General features: G+C 44.5%; 5 pseudogenes; all 5 read left to right on the top strand.

The window, feature by feature from the left end:
- Positions 1-12319: 12319 nt before the first annotated feature.
- Positions 12320-12438, top strand: LOC142698712 (5S ribosomal RNA; annotated as a pseudogene).
- Positions 12439-12878: 440 nt separating this feature from the next.
- On the top strand, positions 12879-12997 carry LOC142666777 (5S ribosomal RNA; annotated as a pseudogene).
- A 67-nt stretch (positions 12998-13064) lies between these two features.
- Positions 13065-13183, top strand: LOC142717164 (5S ribosomal RNA; annotated as a pseudogene).
- Positions 13184-13439: 256 nt separating this feature from the next.
- On the top strand, positions 13440-13558 carry LOC142699770 (5S ribosomal RNA; annotated as a pseudogene).
- Positions 13559-14184: 626 nt separating this feature from the next.
- Positions 14185-14304, top strand: LOC142691284 (5S ribosomal RNA; annotated as a pseudogene).
- Positions 14305-19243: the final 4939 nt, after the last annotated feature.

The raw sequence follows: 19243 nt of genomic DNA, 5'->3' as shown, positions 1-19243 counted from the left end.
AGTGGCGGGGATGATGAGGAAGGCTATGATGATGATGTTGTTTTAGACAGGACGTGGGAACCAGGTGACGAGGTGATGACGGCGTCAGAGGAGGAGGGTAGTAGTGGCGGCACTGGCCGTGATAAACAGCCAAGCTGAGGTAGGGGCAGAAGTCAATCTGCAAAACGTTGAAGCGGTAGGGTCAGCTCAGGAGCCGGTGACGGTGACACTGATGCTTGTGTAGGCTCCCAAAAAAAGCCTGCCAGACAAGGGGCAAGCTCGGGTGGTGGTGGTGGACGTGGTACTATCTCTTTACGGTACTGTGCCGTGTGGCAATTTTTCTGTACCTTCCCGGAGGACGAAAACATGGCACAGTGCCGTATCTGCAAGCAGAAAGTAAGGTGTGGGCAGGGCAGCAATGTAGGAACTACCGCTCTACGTAAACACATGGAGCGGCATCACAAGGCCATGTGGGACAATCGACATGCCCCACCATCATCATGTACATCATGTAATGAAGACCCCTCTGCCACTGCTGCTGCTGCTCCGAGTACCTGTCATCTAAGTAGTAGCCAGGCCTTATCCACCATGTCGTTGTCATCATCATCATCACTGTCATCTAGTGCTCCTCCTACGTCCCGTCAGTTATCCATTACGGAATCGTTGTCCAATAAGCAACAATATATACCCAGTCATCCACTTGTCGTGCGGTTTAATTCACACCTGGCTAAGTTGTTGGTGGTGCAGTCGCTGCCGTACAACCTGGTCGACTCCGCCGGCTTCAAGCAATTGATGGTGTGCGCTCAGCCTAGGTGGCGAATACCTAGCCGACATTACTTCTCCAAAACAGCTGTCCCTGCCTTGCACAAGCACGTGGAGGAAAAGGTGTGCCAGTCCTTGCAATTATCCGTGTGCAGCAGGGTACATGCCACCGTCGACACGTGGAGCAGCAACTATGGGCAGAGACAGTACATGTCTTTCACGGCCCACTGGGTCAATAGTTTGCAGTCCGATGCACCACCGCAGCAATGCCAGGCATTACCACCTCCACGCTTGTATCTTTCTGGTTCAACTCCGGACACCAGGCGTCTACCATCCTCCTCCTCCTACTCCTCCCCCTCCTCCTTGCCCTCCTCAATGGAGGTCTTCCCGTCCCCGACAGGACACAGCGTATCTTCCACTCCTCCTCCCTCCTCTTTTCATAGGTGCAAGGTGAAGCGCCACAACGCTGTCTTACACCTGCTGAGCCTGGGCGAGAAAAGCCACACAGGGCAGGAGCTGCTGCTGTGCATCAAGGAGGAAATCACACGCTGGCTGTCTCCTCTGAAACTCACACTGGGCAATGTTGTCTTTGATAACGGGAAGAACGTTGTGGCTGCACTGCGTCTAGGTCACCTGACACACGCTCCTTGCATGGCACGTGTGATCAATCTGGTGATAACACGCTTCTTAAAGTCATATGTTGGTTTGAAGGGTGTGCTGGCCATGTCCAGGAGGGTTTGCGTTCGCTTTAGACGTTCGTATGCATTTAAGCACGCCCTCCTGGACTTGCAGCGTCAAAACAATCTCCCAGAACACAGCCTGATTTACGATGTTCCAACACGCTGGAATTCCACACTGCACATGTTGGACCGTCTGTACGAACAGCGAAAAGCCGTGAATGATTTCCTGATGCAGCAGACGGGCAGCGTTTGGAGCCAGTGTAATTTCGAGCTCAGGCACTGGCAGCTGGTTAGAGACGCATGTCGCGTTTTGAGGCCCTTTGAAGAGGCCACACGATTTGTGAGCCGTGACACTAGCGGAATGAACGATGTTATGCAGCTGATATTCATTATGGAGCAAACGCTCACAGCGATGATTCAGCAAAGGATGGAGGAAGGATCACATCTGGCTATGGATGTTGAGGAGGAGGAGGAGGATGAGGATGAGGAAACAGGACCTGAAGAGGAGCTGGATTTGGAGATGGAATCACAGGAAGGGATAGGGGACGAGGCAGCCGCACAACATGACAGTGATGGTGGTGATGACGAGTCTGACGACGACCTTGATGATGGACAACCATGGCAGTATGGGGCGGAGATGGAACCAACCGGGCCCTCTGAAACGCTGGCCAGGATGTATGCTTCGTTACTTGCGCGCTGACTGTCGTATTGTTAGGATGAAGCAAAGAGATGAGTACTGGATAGTCACACTTTTAGACCCTCGGTATAAAGCCAGAATGGGGGAGTTTTTTGCGCCTTCCGAGAGGGAGGCAAAATTGGCTTATTATCGAGAGAAGCTATGCAGCCAACTTGTCACGGCTTTCAAACGGCAAACACCTGCTGCAAGCATGTCTGACCGGGGGGCCACTCTCCGCTCCCCACTGTCTCATCGTTCCACCGCCTCTGGCAGAGCTACCTCTGCAATAGGCGGCAGCAGCGGCATCGGCAGCAGAAGCAGCAGCAGCAGGCAATTCAGTTTGGAAAATATGATGACAACATTTTTACATCCAATACCCCGACCTGACACACATCGTAGTCACCAAAGGGATATTCACCATCACCAGGTGCAGCACCTAAACAACCAGGTTCACTCGTACCTGTACTGTGCCCTTTCTCCGTCAGAAATGCTGACCCAGATCCCATGGACTTCTGGGTGAGCAGATTGGATCATTGGCAAGAACTGGCCCAGTTTGCCATGGGTGTACTGTCTTGTCCACCCTCCAGTGTAGCGTCAGAGAGGGTATTCAGCGCGGCAGGGGGCTTCGTCACCCCTAAGCGAACAAGATTGTCCGCCAACAGCTTGGTAAATCTCACGTTTCTGAAAATGAATCAAGCGTGGATCGGTGAGGATTTTAAAACCCCTGTGCCTGATGCCACTGATTAGATCTGACATTGCTAATGCTGCTGCCGCTGCCGCCTGCTACTGCCGCCTGCTACTACGGGATTCTGTCCTGTCCACTCTTTTTTTAATGTGCCGCTGTTGGTGCTGCTACTACTTCTACCACAATCCACCCCCAGTGCCGTCTGCTACAAGCAGGCCTGCCCCACCACAGGGCTTTGTCCTGTGACTGTCCAGTCTCTTTTAATGTGCTGCTACTACTACTACCACCCTTGCTGTCTGTGTTGGCTACCTCTAATACCACCAATACACCTCCACTGCCGTCTGCTACAAGCAGGCCTGAGGCTTGCCCCACCACAGGGCTTTGTCCTGTGACTGTCCAGTCTCTTTTATTGTGCTGCTGCTACTACTACTATTACCACCCTTGCTGTCTGTGTTGGCTACCTCTACTACCACCAATACACCTCCACTGCCGTCTGCTGCAAGCAGGCCTGAGGCCTGCCCTACCACAGGGCTTTGTCCTGTGACTGTTCAGTCTCTTTTAATGTGATGCTACTACTACTACTACCACCCTTGCTGTCTGTTGGCTATCTCTACTACCACCAATACACCTCCACTGCCGTCTGCTACAAGCAGGCCTGAGGCCAGCCCACCACAGGGCTTTGTCCTGTCACTGTCCAGTCTCTTTTAATGTGCTGCTGCTACTACTACCACCCTTGCTGTCCGTTGGCTACCTCTATTACCACCAATACACCTCCACTGCCGTCTGCTACAAGCAGGCCTGAGGCCTGCCCCACCACAGGGCTTTATCCTGTGACTGTCCAGTCTCTTTTAATGTGCTGCTACTACTACTACTACCACCCTTGCTGTCTGTTGGCTACCTCTACTACCACCAATACACCTCCACTGCCGTCTGCTACAAGAGGGCCTGAGGCCTGCCCCACCACAGGGCTTTGTCCTGTGACTGTCCTGTCTCTTTTAATGTGCTGCTACTACTACTACTACTACTACTACTACTACCTCCACCCTTGCTGTCTGTTGGATACCTCTACTACCACCAATACACCTCCACTGCCGTCTGCTACAAGCAGGCCTGAGGCCTGCCCCACCACAGGGCTTTGTCCTGTGACTGTCCAGTCTCTTTTAATGTGCTGCTGCTACTACTACTACTACCACCCTTGCTGTCCGTTGGCTACCTCTACTACCACCAATACACCTCCACTGCCGTCTGCTACAAGCAGGCCTGCCCCACCACAGGACTTTGTCCTGTGACTGTCCTGTCTCTTTTAATGTGCTGCTGCTACTACTACTACCACCCTTGCTGTCCGTTGGCTACCTCTACTACCACCAATACACCTCCACTGCCGTCTGCTACAAGCAGGCCTGAGGCTTGCCCCACCACAGGGCTTTGTCCTGTAACTGTCCAGTGTCTTTTAATGTGCTGCTACTACTACTACTACTACTACTACTACCTCCACCCTTGCTGTCTGTTGGATACCTCTACTACCACCAATACACCTCCACTGCCGTCTGCTACAAGCAGGCCTGAGGCCTGCCCCACCACAGGGCTTTGTCCTGTGACTGTCCAGTCTCTTTTAATGTGCTGCTGCTACTACTACTACCACCCTTGCTGTCCGTTGGCTACCTCTACTACCACCAATACACCTCCACTGCCGTCTGCTACAAGCAGGCCTGCCCCACCACAGGGCTTTGTCCTGTGACTGTCCAGTCTCTTTTAATGTGCTGCTACTACTACTACTACCACCCTTGCTGTCCGTTGGCTACCTCTACTACCACCAATACACCTCCACTGCCGTCTTCTACAAGCAGGCTTGAGGCCTGCCCCACCACAGGGCTTTGTCCTGTGACTGTCCAGTCTCTTTTAATGTGCTGCTACTACTACTACCACCCTTGCTGTCTGGTGGCTACCTCTACTACCACCAATACACCTCCACTGCCGTCTGCTACAAGCAGACCTGAGGCCTGCCCACCACAGGGCTTTGTCCTCCTGTGACTGTCCAGTCTGTTTTAATGTGCTGCTACTACTACTACTACCACCCTTGCTGTCTGTTGGCTACCTCTACTACCACCAATACACCTCCACTGCCGCCTGCTACAAGCAGGCCTAAGGCCTGCCCCACCACAGGGCTTTGTCCTGTGACTGTCCAGTCTCTTTTAATGTGCTGCTGCTACTACTACTACCACCCTTGCTGTCCGTTGGCTACCTCTACTACCACCAATTCACCTCCACTGCCGTCTGCTACAAGCAGGCCTGCCCCACCACAGGGCTTTGTCCTGTGACTGTCCAGTCTCTTTTAATGTGCTGCTACTACTACTACCACCCATGCTGTCTGTTGGCTACCTCTATTACCACCAATACACCTCCACTGCCGTCTGCTACAAGCAGGCCTGGAGGGCTTGTCAAACGCCATTGCTTGTTGCTTTTACATCCATGTATGGATAAACCCCGGCAGGCATCTGCCAATAAAAAGGGTACATTTTTGGAGGGCTTGTGAAAAGCCATTGCTTGTTGCTTTTACATCCATGTATGGATGAACCCCGGCAGGCTTCTGCCACCATAAAGGGTAAATTTTTTGAGGGCTTGTCAATAGCCATTGCTTCTTCTTTTACCACCTTATATGTATGAACCCTGGCAGGCATCTGCCGCCAAAAATGTTAAATTTTTGTACCTTTTTTAACAATGCATTAAGCATACAACATGCACAAGTGCAGTGGTTTTTGTTAGTTATCAACGTGTCCCATCCGTTTTCATATAGCCATATATGTTGGCGTAACTTTGACACTAACTTTGCCTTAAAGACAGCTCAAAAGTTCTTGGATGCACTCATGGGTGACCTAAGAGTGTTATACAGGGCTTCTAGGGCTTTTAAACAGTGTTATACATGATTTTTAGGGGCTTTCTTGTATTACAGGTTCGGTCAGAACGAGTTCGGTCCGAATCGAACTTTTTCATGAAATTCGGCGAACCAGCCGAACCGAACTTTTCATAAGTTCGCTCATCTCTGTCAATAGCCGTTCTAAGCTGAATGTACCTGCTCTCGTCAGATTGCAGAAGTTACACAGCTTAAGGCCTCGCTAGTACCAGTGTGGGAGACTGTCTTGGAATCCGTTGTCTGGTTAACTTTTTATTATGTCGTTTAGATTTTGTTACACAATCGATTAAGAAGGACTATGGATTAAAGCATTTAATGTCAATGGCCATTCAAAGCTGAATGTTCCTTCTCTTGTCAGATCGCAGAAGTTACACTGCTTAAGTCCTCGCTAGTACCAGTGTGGGAGACTGTCTGGGAATCCCTGGTGTGGTTAACTTTTTATTATGTCGTTTAGATTTTGTTTCACAATCGATTAAAATGGACTATGGATTAAAGGATTTAATGTCAATGGCCATTCTAAGCTGAATGTGCCTGCTCTTGTCAGATCGCAGAAGTTACCCAGCTTAAAGAGGCTCTGTCACCAGATTTTGCAACCCCTATCTGCTATTGCAGCAGATAGGCGCTGCAATGTAGATTACAGTAACGTTTTTATTTTTAAAAAACGAGCATTTTTGGCCAAGTTATGGCCATTTTTGTATTTATGCAAATGAGGCTTGCAAAAGTACAACTGGGCGTGTTGAAAAGTAAAAGTACAACTGGGCGTGTATTATGTGCGTACATCGGGGCGTGTTTACTACTTTTACTAGCTGGGCGTTCTGATGAGAAGTATCATCCACTTCTCTTCAGAACGCCCAGCTTCTGGCAGTGCAGATCTGTGACGTCACTCACAGGTCCTGCATCGTGTCGGCCACATTGGCACCAGAGGCTACAGTTGATTCTGCAGCAGCATCAGCGTTTGCAGGTAAGTAGCTACATCGACTTACCTGCAAACGCTGATGCTGCTGCAGAATCAACTGTAGCCTCTGTTGCCGATGTGTCCTCGCTCGTCCGACACGATGCAGGACCTAGGGCAGGAAGTGAGTGACGTCACTGCATGATCTCTCGAGAACACGCTGTGTCTGCACTGCCAGAAGCTGGGCGTTCTGAAGAGAAGTGGATGATACTTCTCGTCAGAAAGCCCAGCTAGTAAAAGTAGTAAACACGACCCGATGTACGCACATAATACACGCCCAGTTGTACTTTTACTTTTCAACACGCCCAATTGGACTTTTGCAAGCCTCATTTGCATAAATACAAAAATGGTCATAACTTGGCCAAAAATGCTCGTTTTTTAAAAATAAAAACGTTACTGTAATCTACATTGCAGCGCCTATCTGCTGCAATAGCAGATAGGGGTTGCAAAATCTGGTGACAGAGCGTCTTTAACCCCTTAAGGACGCAGCCTAGTTTTGGCCTTAAGGCTCAGAGCCCATTTTTCAAATCTGACATATTTCACTTTATGTGGTAATAACGTCGGAATGCTTAAACCTACCCAAGCGATTCTGAGATTGTTTTCTCGTGACACATTGGGCTTCATGTTCGTGGTAAAATTTGGTCGATATATTCAGTGTTTATTGGTGAAAAATTGCAAAATGTAGAGAAAATTTTGAAAAAATTGCATTTTTCTGAATTTAAATGCATCTGCTTGTAAAACAGACGGTTATACCACCCAAAATAGTTACTAGTTCACATTTCCCATATGTCTACTTTAGATTGGCATCGTTTTTTGAACATTTTTTTATTTTTCTTGGACGTTACAAGGCTTAGAACATAAACAGCAATTTCTCATATTTTTAAGAAAATTTCAAAAGCCTTTTTTTTAAGGTACCTCTTGAGTTCTGAAGTGGCTTTGTGGGGCCTATGTATTAGAAACCCTGATAAAACACCCCATTTTAAAAACTAGACCCCTCAAAGTATTCAAAACAGCAGTTAGAAAGTTTTTTAACCCTTCAGGCATTTCACAGGAATTAAAGCAAAGTGGAGGTGAAATTTGCAAATTTCATTTTTCTTGCTGAATTTCAATTTTATTCATTTTTTTTTCTGTAACACAGAAGGTTTTACCAGAGAAACACTACTAAATATGTATTCTCCAGATTCTGCAGTTTTTAGAAATGTCCCACATGTGGCCCTACTGCGCTCGTGGACTAAAACACAAGCCCTAGAAGCAAAGAAGCACCTAGTGCATTTTGAGGCCCCTTTTTTATTAGAATATATTTTAGGCAGCATGCCAGGTTTGAAGAGGTGTTGAGGTGTCAAAACAGTAGGAATCCCCCAATAGTGACCCAATTTTGGAAACTACACCCCTCAAGGAATTCATTTAGGGTTGTTGTTACCATTTTGACCGCACAGTTTTTTCACAGCACGTATTTGAATTGGGCTCTGAAATGAAAAAAATGTCATTTTTTCCAATAAAATGTCATTTGTGATCAAAATTTCTTATTTTCACAAGGAACAAAATACCCCATTTTGTTGCCCAATTTGTCCTTAGTGTGGCAATACCCCATTTGTGGTGATAAACTGCCGTTTGGGCCCATGGGAGGGCTCAGAAGGAAAGGAGCGCTATATGTTTGTTGGAGTCCAGATTTTGTTGGATTGGTTTTCGGGTGCCATGTCGCATTTGCAGAGCCTCAGAGGTATCAAAGCAATGGAAACCCACCAAAAGTGACCCCATTTTGGAAACTACACCCCTCAAGGAATTCATTTATGGTTGTTGTTAGCATTTTGACCACACAGTTTTTTCACAGCATCTATTTCAATTGCGCTGTGACATTAAAAAAATGACATTTTTTCCAATAAGATGTAATTTTTTACCAAAATTTCTTATTTTCACAGGGAACAAAATACTCAATTTTGTTGCCCAATTTCTCCTGAGTGCATCAATACCCCATTTGTGGCAATAAACTGCCGTTTGGGCCCATGGGAGGCCTCAGAAGGGAAGGAGCGCTGTGTGTTCTTTGGAGTACAGATTTTGCTGGTTTGGTTTTCGGGTGCCATGTCGCATTTGCAGAGCCCCAGAGGTATCAAAGCAATGGAAACCCACCAGAAGTGACCCCATTTTGGAAACTACACCCCTCAAGGAATTCATTTATGGGTAATGTGACCATTTAGACTCCATAGTTTCTTCACAGAACTAATTTGAATTGGGCTGGGAATTAAAAAAATATATATTTTTTCCAATAATATGTCATTTTAGCTCAAAAATTCTTATTTTCACAAGAAATAAAATACTCCATTCTGTTGCCCAATTTGTCCTGAGTGCGGCAATACCCCATTTGTGGTGATAAACTGCCGTTTGGGCCCATGGGAGGGCTCAGAAGGAAAGGAGCGCTGTGTGTTCTTTGGAGTCCAGATTTTGCTGGATTGGTTTTCGGGTGCCATGTCGCATTTGCAGAGCCCCAGAGGTATCAAAGCAATAGAAACCAACCACAAATGACCCCATTTTGGAAACTACACCCCTCAAGGACTTCATTTATGGGTGTTGTGACCATTTTGACCCCATAGTTTTTTCACAGAACTTATTTGAATTGGGCTGGGAATGAAAACAAAATTATTTTTTTCAAATAATATGTAGTTTTGGCTGAAAATTTCTTATTTTCACAAGAAACAAAATACCCCATTCTGTTGCGCAATTTGTTTTGAGGGCCGCAATACCCCATTTGTTGTGATAAACTGCCATTTGGGCCCATGGGAGGGCTCAGAAGGAAAGGACCACCATTTGGCCTACTGGGGATTTTCTAGTGCGAAGTCATGTATGCAGAAGCCCCTGAGGTACCAGAACAGTTGAAACCCCCAAGAAGTGACCCCGTTTTAAAAACTACACCCTTAAGGCATTCATCTACATGTGTAGTGAGCATTTTGACCGGAGACCTACACCCCATAAACTGTAATGTGGGTTCTCCCGGGTATGGCAATACCCTACATGTGGCTGTTATCAGCTGCCTGGACACACAGCAGGGATCAGAGGGGAAAGACGAGGGGGGATAAGCTGTGTGGAGTGCATCAGGGTAAGTAAAATTGGGGTAAATTATAAACCAAGGGATGTATGATAAATTTTAAAACACTTTCATACAGAGCTCTGGTTATTCGGGACACGTGTCACATTGATATATTGTGTCCTCCCTTACCCCCTCTTATAGCAGACTTTGCACCTCTTTTGACTTTTTCCCTTCTTGCCAGTTTGGGGAACTTCTCCTGGAAAGTGTTGCCCTGGTACGATGCGTGTGGGCTCGCTTCCAGAAGTACTGGGTGCCCCCCCCTTCTTGGTCCCTAAAGATTAGGTTCTTGATAATCACCTCTTGAAATTCCAGGAAAGTTCCCGTCTGGCCTGCACATCGACGTAGCATGTACGCATTGTACAATGCCATCTGTATGATTTGCCCGGCCAGCTTCTTATACCACACCGCATGGCGCTGTAGGGCTTCAGGGCTTGATCTTACAAGTCCATCCCTCCCATGTACCTATTGTAGTCCAGGATGCAGTCTGGTTTGGGGGTGGCCTTTCCTTCATATATCCTAAACCTGTAGGTATACCCTGATGCACTCTCACAGCTTATACATCTTCACGCCATACCTTGCCCTCTTACCCGGCAGGTACTCGCGGAATTGAACCCTCCCTTTAAAATGTACCAGGGACTCATCAATAGAAATACACTTCTCAGGGGTGTATGCTTGGGAAAACCGGGCACTGGAACGGTCTAATAGGGGTCTCCGTTTATACAAACGGTCAAAACTGGGGTCATCTCGGGGTGGGCACGGCTCATTATCAGTATAATGTAAGAAGCGAAGTATTGCCTCATTTATTTATTTTTTTAGGTTCCAGTTCAGTTCTGAAGTTGCTTTGAGGGGCCCATATATTAGAAACCCCTATCAAACACCCCATTTTAGAAACTAGACCCCTCAAAGTATCCACAACAGCATTTAGAAAGTTTATGAACCCTTTAGGTGTTTCACAGGAATTTAGAGCAAAGTAGAGGTGAAATTTACATTTTTTTTTTGGTAAGAAAATCCTCTTTATACCATTTTTTTTATAACACAAAAGCATTTATCAGAGAAACGCAACTTAATACTTATTGCCCAGATTCTGCAGTTTTGAGAAATATCCCACATGTGGCCCTCGTGCGGTAATGGGCTGAAGCATCGGCCTCCGAAGCAAAGGAGCACCTAGTGGATTTTGAAGCATCTTTTTTATTAGGCACCATGTCCGGTTTGAAGAGGTCTTGTGGTGCCAAAACATTGGGAACCCCCCAAAAGTGACCCCAATTTGGAAACTAGACCCCTTGAGGAATCCATTGTAGTTTTCTTGGGGTGCATGCGGCTTTTTGATCAGTTTTTATTCTATTTTTAGGTGGCGTGGTGACTAAAAAACAGCAATTGTACGATTGTTTTTTTTTTCGTTTTTTTTTACAGCGTTCACCGTGCACTATAAATGACATATTCACTTTATTCTGCGGGGCGATACGATTACGGCGATACCAGATGTTTATAGGTTTTTTTTATGTCTTATGGCGTTTGCACAATAAAATAAGTTTTGTAAACAATCATTCACTTTTTGTGTTACCTTATTCTAAGAGCCATAAAGTTTTTATTTTTCAATCAATAAAGCCGTGCGAGGACTTATTTTTTGCGTAACGAACTGTAGTTTCGATCAGTACCATTTTTAGGTACATGCGACTTTTTGATCTCTTTTTATTCCATTTTTTGGGAGGTGAAGTGACCAAAGAATTGTGATTGTGGTTCGGTTTATTATTTATTTTTTTTACGGCGTTCACCGTGCGGGATAAATAATGAAATAATTTTGTAGTTCAGGCCGTTACGGACGCGGCGATACCAATTATGTATAGTTTATTTGTTTGTTTATATATTTTTATTAATAATAAAGGACTGATAAGGGAAAAAGGGGGATTTTTACTTTTAATACTTTTAAATCTTTTATTTTTACACAACTTTTTTTAACTTTTTTTTTACTTTATTACTTTGTCCCACTAGGGGACATGAGGGCAGGAGGCCCTGATCGCTATTCTAATACACTGCACTACATGCGTAGTGCAGTGTATTAGAACTGTCAGCTACTCACTGACAGCAAGCATAGTGGGTCCTGACGTTGTCAGGACCCACTAGCCTTCCGTCTATGGCATCGCCGGACGCCATTGTTTGGTGTCCGGTTGCCATAGTCACCATCGCCGGCCGCTATCGCGTAGCAGGCCGGCGATGGCAGCTTAACCCCTAAAAAGCCACGATCTCTATAGAACGCGGCTTTTAAGGGGTTAATCAGCGGGGACACAGCGATCGGTCCCCGCTGTAGGAGCTGTGACAGCTGCTGAACAAGACAGCAGCGTCACAGCTCCTGTATGTGTCGGGAGGACGGCCGAAACGGCCGTTACTCCCGTGACGTACTATTACGTCATGGAGCGCGAACGATACAGCTGCCATGACGTAATAGTACGTCAAGGAGCGGGAAGGGGTTAAGGCCTCAGCTAGTACCATTGAGGGAGACTGTCTGGGAATCCGTGGTGCGGTTGGCTTTTTATTATGTCGTTTAGATTTTGTTTCACAATCGATTAAAAAGGACTATGGATTAAAGTATTTAACGTCAATGGCCATTCTAAGCTCAATGTGCCTGCTCTAGTTAGATTGCAGAAGTTACACAGCTTAAGGCCTCGCTAGTACCAGTGTGGGAGACTGTCTGGGAATCCGTGGTGCTGTTGACTTTTTATTATGTCGTTTAGATTTTGTTTCACAATCGATTAAAAAGGACTATGGATTAAAGCATTTGATTTCAATGGCCATTCTAAGCTGAATGTGCCTGCTCTCGTCAGATCGCAGAAATTACACAGCTTAAGGACTCAGCTAGTACCGGTGTGGGGGGCTGTCTGGGAATCCGTTGTGCGGTTGACTTTTTATTGTGTCGTTTAGATATTGTTTCACAATCGATTAAAAAGGACTATGGCTTAAAGCATTTAATGTCAATTGCCATTCTTAGCTGAATGTGCTTGCTCTCGTCAGATTGCAGAAGTTACACAGCTTAAGTCCTCGCTAGTACTAGTGTGGAAGACTGTCTGGGAGTCCGTGGTGCGGTTGACTTTTTATTATGTTGTTTAGATTATGTTTCACAATCGATTAAAAAGGACTATGGATTAAAGCATTTAAAGTCAATGGCCATTCTAAGCTGAATGTGCCTGCTCTCGTCAGATCGCAGAAGTTACACAGCTTAAGGCCTAGCTAGTACCAGTGTGGGAGACTGTCTGGGAATCCGTGGTGTGGTTGACTTTTTATTATGTCGTTTAGATTTTGTTTCACAATCGATTAAAAAGGACTATGGATTAAAGCTTTAAATGTCAATGGCTATTCTAAGCTGAATGTGCCTGCTCTCGTCAGATCGCAGAAGTTACACAGCTTAAGGCCTCACTAGTATTAGTGTGGGAGACTGTCTGGGAATCCGTGGTGCTGTTGACCTTTTTATTATGTCGTTTAGATTTTGTTTCACAATCGATTAAAAAGGACTATGGATTAAAGCATTTAATGTCTATTGCTATTCTTAGCTGAATGTGCCCACTCTCGTCAGATTGCAGAAGTTTACCTAGCTTAAGGCCTCAGCTAGTACCAGTGTGGGAGACTGTCTGGGAATCCGTGGTGCGGTAGACTTCTTATTATGTCGTTTAGATTTTGTTTCACAATCGATTAAAAAGGACTATGGATTAAAGCATTTAATGTCAATGGCCATTCTAAGCTGAATGTGCCTGCTCTCGTCAGATCGCAGAAGTTACACAGCTTAAGGCCTCGCTAGTACTAGTGTTGGAGACTGTCTGGGAGTCCGTGGTGTGGTTGAAATTTTATTATGTTGTTTAGATTATGTTTCACAATCGATTAAAAAGGACTATGGATTAAAGCATTTAAAGTCAATGGCCATTCTAAGCTGAATGTGCCAGCTCTCGTCAGGTTGCAGAAGTTACACGGCTTAAGGCCTCGCTAGTACCAGTGTGGGAGACTGTCTGGGAATCCGTGGTGCAGTTGACTTTTTATTATGTCGTTTAGATTTTGTTTCACAATCGATTAAAAAGGACTATGGATTAAAGCATTTGAAGTTAATGGCCATTCTAAGCTGAATGTGCCTGCTCTCGTCAGATCGCAGAAGTTACCCAGCTTAAGGCCTCAGCTACTACCAGTGTGGGAGACTGTCTGGGAATACGTGGTGCGGTTGACTTTTTATTTTGTCGTTTAGATTTTGTTTCACAATCGATTAAAAAGGACTATGGATTAAAGTATTTAATGTCATTGGCCATTCTCTGCTGAATGTGCCCGCTCTCGTCAGATCGCAGAAGCTACACAGCTTAAGGCCTCGCTAGTACCAGTGTGAGAGACTGTCTGGGAATCCGTGGTGCAGTTGACCTTTTATTATGTAGTTTAGATTTTGTTTCACAATCGATTAAAAAGGACTATGGATTAAAGCATTTAATGTCAATGGCCATTCTAAGCTGAATGTGCCTGCTCTCGTCAGATCGCAGAAGTTACACAGCTTAAGGCCTCCACTAGTACCGGTGTGGGCGACTGTCTGGGAATCCGTGGTGCGGTTGACTTTTTATTTTGTTGTTTAGATTTTGTTTCACAATCGATTAAAAAGGACTATGGGTTAAAGCATTTAATGTCAATGGGCATTCTCTGCTGAATGTGCCTGCTCTCGTCAGTTCGCAGAAGTTACACAGTTTAAGGCCTCGCTAGTACCAGTGTGGGAGACTTTTTATTATGTTGTTTAGATTTTGTTTCACAATCGATTAAAAAGGACTATGGATTAAAGCATTTAAAGTCCGTGTCCATTCTAAGCTGAATGTGCGTGCCCTCGTCAGATCGCAGAAGTTACCCAGCTTAAGGCCTCAGCTAGTACCAATGTGGGTGACTGTCTGGGAATCCGTGGTGCGGTTGACTTTTTATTATGTCGTTTAGATTTTGTTTCACAATCGATTAAAAAGGACTATGGATTAAAGCATTTATTGTCAATGGGCATTCTAAGCTGAATGTACCTGTTCTCGTCAGATCGCAGAAGTTACACAGTGCAAGGTCTCGCTAGTACCAGTGTGGGAGACTTTCTCCGAATCCGTGGTGCGGTTGACTTTTTATTATGTCATTTAGATTTTGTTTCACAATCGATTAAAAAGGACTATGGATTAAAGCATTTAATGTCAATAGCCATGAATTAAACCATTTAATGGCAATGGCCATTCTAAGCTGAATGTGCTCTCTCTGGTCAGATCGAAGAAGTTACACAGCTTAAGGCCTCGGTAGTACCAGTGTGGGTGACTGTCTGGGAATCCGTGTTGCGGATGACTTTTTATTATGTCGTTTCGATTTTGTTTCACAATCGATTAAAAAGGACTATGGATTAAAGCATTTAATGTCAATGGCCATTCTAAGCTAAATGTGCCTGCTCTCGTCAGATCGCAGTAGTTACACAGCTTAAGGCCTCAACTAGTACCGGTGTGGGCGACTGTCTGGCAATCCGTGTTGCGGTTGACTTTTTATTTTGTCGTTTCGATTTTGTTTCACAATCGATTAAAAAGGACTATGGATTAAAGCATTTAATGTCAATGGCCATTCTAAGCTGAATGTGCCTGCTCTCGTCAGATCGCAGAAGTTACACAGCTTAATGCCTTGCTAGTACCAGTGTGGGAGACTTTTTATTATGTTGTTTAGATTTTGTTTCACAATCGATTAAAAAGGACTATGGATTAAAGCATTTAAAGTCAATGGCCATTCTAAGCTGAATGTGCCTGCTCTCGTCAGATCGCAGAAGTTACCCAGCTTAAGGCCTCAGCTAGTACCAGTGTGGGAGACTGTCTTGGAATCCGTGGTGTGGTAGCCTTTTTATTATGTCGTTTAGATTTTGTTTCACAATCGATTAAATATAAAAATAGACTAAAGCTTTAAACGTTAACCCCTTCCCGACATCCGCCGTATATATACGGCGCTGTCGGGAGGTGCTTCCCGCAAAGCGCCGTATATGTACGGCGCAGTGATGGTGCGGGCTCAGAAGCAGAGCCGGCACCATCACCGCGGGGTGACAGCTGTATTATACAGCTGGCACCCTCCTGTAACTGCCAGGACCGGAGCTATTCTCCGATCCGGCAGATTAACCCCTCAGATGCTGCGCTCAATAGCGACCGGCAACCCAGTGATGCAATCGCTGGGTTGCTGTGGCAATCGGACGCCAGAAAATGGCGTCCGAGTCTGCCTTGTACGGGAGCCGACGTGCGGCGTGTCCTCATAGGCTTGCTGTCAGTGAATAACTGACAGCGCTAATACACTGCACTACGTATGTAGTGCAGTGTATTAGAGCAGCGATCGGGGCATCAGGCCCTCATGTCCCCTAGTGGGACAAGTAAAAAAAGTAAAAAAAAGTTAATAAAAATGTGGTAAAACAATAAAAACACACACATTTCAAATAAAAATAAAGCTAAACTGACTTTTTTCCCATAGTAAGTCTTTTATTATGGGAAAAAACGTAAAAAAAAAACAAAAACGATACATAATTGGTATGGCCGCGTCCATAACGACCCAAACTACAAAACTATTATGTCATTTATCCCGCACGGTGAACGCGGTAAAAAAAAAACATGAAAAACAGCGCCAGAATCTTTGTTTTTAGGTCACATCACCTTCCAAAAAATGCTATAAAAAGTGATCAAAAAGTCACATTTACTCCAAAATAGTACTAATAAAAACGGCATTCCGTCCCGCAAAAAATAATCCCTGACACAGTTTCGTGCACGCAAAAATAAAAAAGTTATGGGTCTTAGAACATGGCGACACAGAAAACAAATGATTTTATAAAAAAAGTGATTTTATTGTGCAAAAGCCGCAATACATAAAAAAACTTTACATAATTGGTATCGCCGCGTACGTAACGACCCAAACTACAAAACAATTATGTAATTTATCCCGCACGGTGAACGCCGTAAAAAAAAAACATGAAAAACAACGCCAGAATCTTTTTTTTTAGGTCATATCTCCTTCCAAAAAATGCTATAAAAAGTGATCAAAAAGTCACATTTACTCCAAAATAGTACTAATAAAAAACGACAATCCGTCCCGCAAAAAATAATCCCTGACACCGCTTTGTGTACGCAAAAATAATAAAGTTATGGGTCTTAGAATATGGCGACAGAAAACAAATGATTTTATAAAAAAAGTGATTTTATTGTGCAAAAGCTGCAATACATAAAAAAAACTATATAAATTTGGTATTGCCGTAATCGTATGGACCCGCAGAATAAAGCTAACATGTAATTTAGGGCGCACTGTGGATGCCGATAAAAAACCCAATAAAAAACTATTCCAGAATTGCTTGTTTTTGGTAATTTCCTTTACCAAAAAATGAAATAAAAAGCGATCAAAAAGTCGTATGTATTCTAAAATGGTACCAATAAAATCTACAGCCCATCTCGCAAAAAACAAGCCCGCACACCGCTCAATCAACTGAAAAACAAAAAAGTTACGGCACTAGTAATGCGGTGATGAAATAACATCTCAATGCGCAGGCCGGCGGGGGAACATTCCTTCAGTTTCAGGGCCCTAGTAGGAACTAGGAAAGGGAATGGACATAGCACATCCGCTGGAAGCGAGGGCGCCCGTATTATACCAGCGCAAAACTTTCCCAGTAATATTTCCCAAACTACGAAGTAGAAAAAGTCCCCAAAAGGTGCAGAGTGTTACAAAAGGGGGATAAGAAACAAAACCGTTTATCAGTGTGACACCGGCCTGCGCATAACGGATCGCTTCACAGCGTACAACACTTCTATGGATAATTGTATTATTTACCCCATTATTATACCCTCTTATTATGCCCTGATGTACTCCGCACAGATTACATATACTCTGATGTACTCCGCACAGATTACATTTGCCACCACATTATAAACGGAAATACCAGCAAAACCCCAAACAGAACTATTACCAAGCAAAATCCATGCTCAAAATGGCGGTCTTTCCCTTCTTAGCCCTACAGTGTGCCCAAACAGCAATTTATGGCCACAAGTAAGGTATTACCATACCCGGGAGAACCCGCTTAACAATTTATGGGGTAAGATTCTCTAGGGGCACAACATCTTGTGTGGAGAATGGGCAGATCAGTGGAGAAATTGCAATTTTCACTTTGCACAATCCACTGCGTATTCATTTCTGAAAAACACCTGTGGAGTCTAAATTCTCACTACACCCCTTGATAAATGCCTTTAGGGGTGTAGTTTCTAAAACGGGGTCACTTTTGTTTGGTACATCAGGGGTTTTGCAAATGCAACATGGCGTCCGCAAACCATTCCAGCAAAATCTACGCTCCAAAAGATAAATACCGCTCCTTTTCTTCTGAATGCTCCCATATACGTAAACAGCTGATTATAACCACATATGGGGTGTTACCGTACTCGGGAGAAATTACTTTACAAATGTTGGGGTGCTTTTTCTTCTCTATTCCTTGTAAAAATGAAAAATGTGTATCTAAAACTACATCTTGTTGGAAAAAAAATTATTATTCATTTTCATGGCTTAATTCTAATTAATTCAGCAAAAAACCTTTGGGATCAAAATTTTCACTATAACCCTAGATGATTCCTTAGGGGGTGCAGTTTCCCAAATGGAGTCACTTTTGGGGTGTTTCCACTGTACTAGTACTACAGGGGCTCAGCAAATGTGACATGGCGCCCAGAAACCATTCCAAAATCCAAATGGTGCTAGTTCCATTCTGAGCCCTACCGTGTGTCCAAACAGATGTTTGTGACCACATGTGGGGTATTGTTTTACTCGGGAGAAGATGCCTTACAAATTTTACGGTGCTTTTTCTCCTTCAGTCCTTGTGGAAATTAAAAGAAAATACCTAAACCTACATTTTCTTTGAAAAAATTTAGATTTTCATTTTTACGGCCTACTTACAATAAGTTCTGTAAAACACCTGTGGGGTCAAACTGCTCACTGTACCCCTAGATAATTTCCTCAAGGGGTATAGTTTCCAAAATGGGGTCACTTGTTGGGGGTTTCCACTGTTTTGTCACCTCAGGGGCTTTGCAAATGTGACATGGCCTCCGCAAACCATTCCTGCTAAATTTGAGCTCCAAGAGCCAAATGGCGCTCTTTCCATTCTAAGCCCTGCCGTGTGTCCAAACAACCGTTTATTACCACATGTGGGGTATTGTTTTACTCAGGAGAAATTGCTCTACAAATGTTGTGGTGCTTTTTCTACTTTAGTTCTTTTGTAAATGAAAAAAAATTAGCTAAACCTACATTTTATTTGAAAAAAATGTAGATTTTCATTTTCATGGCCTAAATCCAAAAATGTTTGCAAAAAAACTGGACGGTCAAAATGCTTGCTACACCCCTAGATAAATTCCTTGAGGGGTATAGTTTCCAAAATGGGGTCACTTGTTGGGGGTTTCCACTGTTTTGTCACCTCAGGGGCTTTTGCAAATGTGACATGGCCTCCGCAAACCATTCCTGCTAAATTTGAACTCCAAGAGCCAAATGGCGCTCTTT

The sequence above is a fragment of the Rhinoderma darwinii genome, chromosome 1 (assembly GCF_050947455.1).
Source record: "Rhinoderma darwinii isolate aRhiDar2 chromosome 1, aRhiDar2.hap1, whole genome shotgun sequence".
In the NCBI taxonomy this organism is placed as follows: Eukaryota; Metazoa; Chordata; class Amphibia; order Anura; family Rhinodermatidae; genus Rhinoderma; species Rhinoderma darwinii.
This window is presented reverse-complemented; position numbering and strand designations above follow the sequence as displayed.